This window comes from Tupaia chinensis, unplaced genomic scaffold, assembly GCF_000334495.1.
Source record: "Tupaia chinensis unplaced genomic scaffold, TupChi_1.0 Scaffold144346_1, whole genome shotgun sequence".
Lineage (NCBI taxonomy): Eukaryota > Metazoa > Chordata > Mammalia > Scandentia > Tupaiidae > Tupaia > Tupaia belangeri.
In genome coordinates this window covers 2,218,421-2,221,341 of record NW_006204205.1, presented here as the reverse complement: position 1 = coordinate 2,221,341, position 2,921 = coordinate 2,218,421, and positions in this window count along the sequence as shown.

The following is a 2,921-nucleotide window of genomic DNA, read 5'->3' as shown; positions in this document are numbered from 1 at the left end:
TTGCTGTGGGTCAGTGGATTCATTGCCCAACCCTCTGCCATTCTCTTTTTTTGTTTCTGTTAGGGTTGTTTTGTTTTGTTTTGTTTTGTTTTTCCCAAAAGAGACCTTCGACAGGGTCTTTATGCCACAATCCTTCCCCGGCCCTGTAACGAGCCAGGATCATGGGGGAACCTGGCACATACAGGCAGACTTCAGACTCAGAGCTGGAGATTCCCAGATGGCCTCCCATGTCACCAAGCAGTGCCCCTTCTGCTGGCCATCACAGCTGGGCCACCCTGCTGTTCTCTAAGTACCTCCAGTGAGCAGCGCCAGGGCCAGCGCTCCAGGGAAAAGGAGGTCCTGCAGGGGGAAGCGTTCAGACAGCCTACACCGAGTCAGACCTGGAGCTTTTAACATCCCAGGGGCGCTAAGCCAGGAGGGCCCCAGGGAAAACAGCAGCAGTGCACACCCATCCTGCCTGCCCTTGGCAGCACTCCCGGCTGGGCCGCACCACGTGGGTGGGGCCTTTCTCCAGGCTCCACTTTGCTGGATGGTTTACTCGGCACCTCTGGGCTACCCCAACGCCACAGCCCACCCAGCATGGCAGACGGCCCGCCGTGCCTACCCTCTCACTGAGAAGAGATGCAATTTTTTTCTAAACCACAAATCTAACCGTCGGGATCAGGGCTTCTTTCCATTCTCCCTCTGTTCGGCGGATTCTTCCCGGGGTGGCACTTACTCACACTCATTAGAGATGGAAGCCCGGCCCCACGTCAGGACTTCCTGTGGGCGATGGAGCTGCGGAGGGAACAATTAGCTCCTTTGTTGTGCGGGTTGCTGTTTGTCACTGACAATGGCATTCTTAAGAAATTATGATATTAAGGATTTAATAACCATTTGATATCTGCAGTAAAACATGGCAATTACAGCATTTCTGGAAAGTGCCGTCCTCACCTGTAACAGGAATTTACTGAGTGCCTTTAATTAAGTCGGTTCTAAACGAGACACCTCCTGAATGCGGGAATTTTCTGAATGAAGCTACCCTGAAGTACTAATTAGTTTGTTTTTAATGGTTAATTTACTCTGCCAACCTGGTGGTGACGGGAGGGCCGACCGGCCGGAACTGGGTGCAGTCTTGGCAGGCAGCAGGTTAGGTGTCTCCTGGCTGGAGAAATGGAGAGACTCATTTCCTTCATCAAGTCTCTGACCTCCACCTGCTGAGAACCACCACCTTTATTTTTATTTGTTTAGTCTTTTTTTTTTTATTAAGAGATTTTTGCTATAGGGTGTGTGCATTTGCCAGAGAGACAGAGAGCAAGAAACCACCCCCCAGGGGGGAGGGCCACACCACAATCCCTTGCCCTCCATTCTCTTGGGATTTGGGGCACACATGTACATGTTCCCACTGTGAGTTTTAAGCTGCTGGGTCTGAGACTCGAACCATGATTGACTACTTGGGAGCAATGTAACCGTTACACCATCTGCTGGTCCCTATTTTTATTTTTTACTATAGAGCATGAGAAATCAACCCCTAAAGGGGATGGCCACACCGTAATCCCTTCTCCATCCTCCTCTTGGGAAATTGGGCATGCATGCACATGCACCCAGCATGATATTCAAGTGGCCGGGTTCAGGACTTGAACTGTACAGTGGGATTCAGTCACCTCCTCTCCGCCTGCTGGCCCTAGCCCACAGCCTTTAAATACAGCTAGGAAATGCCTCAGTCACTGCCCCCTCCGGATGACCCCCAGAGCCACTTCCTATGGTAACTGTTCTGAAAGGTGGTAGCTGAGCCGCCCACCTTCAAGCAGAGGTGTCTGCAGAGGGCATCCGGGCGCTGGGTGAGGAAGTGGGCTCAGTGGTCCCTTGCGGCCCAGTGTTTCCTGAGGGTTCTCTTGTCATTCCTTAGGTACCTGGTCACCCAACATCGACGTGCCCCTCTATGCAGAGATGAAGAACAAAGCAGGGCGGGATGGCTGTGCTGGGGCCCCGGTGCAGCAGCGTGGGGTCGGGGTAACCGTGTGAAGTGACCACAGAAGAGACAGGCTGGGGCCCGGAGGCCCCTGAGGTCACTGAGAACACGGAAGAGAGGGTTGGAGGGTGGGTAGGAGGTGCCGTTTAGGAGCAGGAATTAGGCCCTGTTGTGGTGACCCCTGGCCATTAGAGCTGAAGGAGGTCTGGGCCTTGGAGTCTCCAGCCCTGGGGAGGCAGAAGTCTAAACCGTGTCCCCCACCTCTCAGGTATGCACGAGTACACACGCACTCAGTTCGGGTCCTCATGGCTCCGAAGGACAATTGTTTGTTTTCAATTGTCTCTTTTTACTTAAAAGAAAATACATGCCTGTGAAAAGATGACTCAACATAATAACGTATACATTAAAAAGTGAGAGTCTCCCATTATCTCAACTCTCAGCCCGCTCCCAGAGACAACCACCATTTACGTCCATCCACGCCTTGTCCTAAGGGCATGCCAACACGCACGCACGCACGCATGCACACGGACACGCATGCACGGCTTTGTGATGTAAATGGTCACTGCAGTCTGACTTTTCCTCAGCCCTTTTGGTTTTCTTATCACAAGCAAAGCCGCAGCGAACCCTGGGATGCGCTGTGTGTGTCATGAGCGTACTGTGTGTGTCGGGCTATTTGGAACTGCAGTGTTTTTGTATTGCTGTGTGAGTTTTTCTATATGAGGTGTCCTCAGAAATGTACCCCGTGTGTATGTGTACGCCCTAACCCCAAAGAGGAGGATGGAGGACAAGGGATGCAATGTGGCCGTCTCCCTGGAGAGTGATTTCTCCCTCTCTCTGTCTCACTCTGTCTCTCTCCAGTGAGTACAAGCACCCTATGGAAAAAAAAAAATTCACTGATATAGCTAAACAGGCCTTCGGAAACAGACTGGGCCTCTTTGCCACGATCATTTGCTTGTGACAGTACTCATTT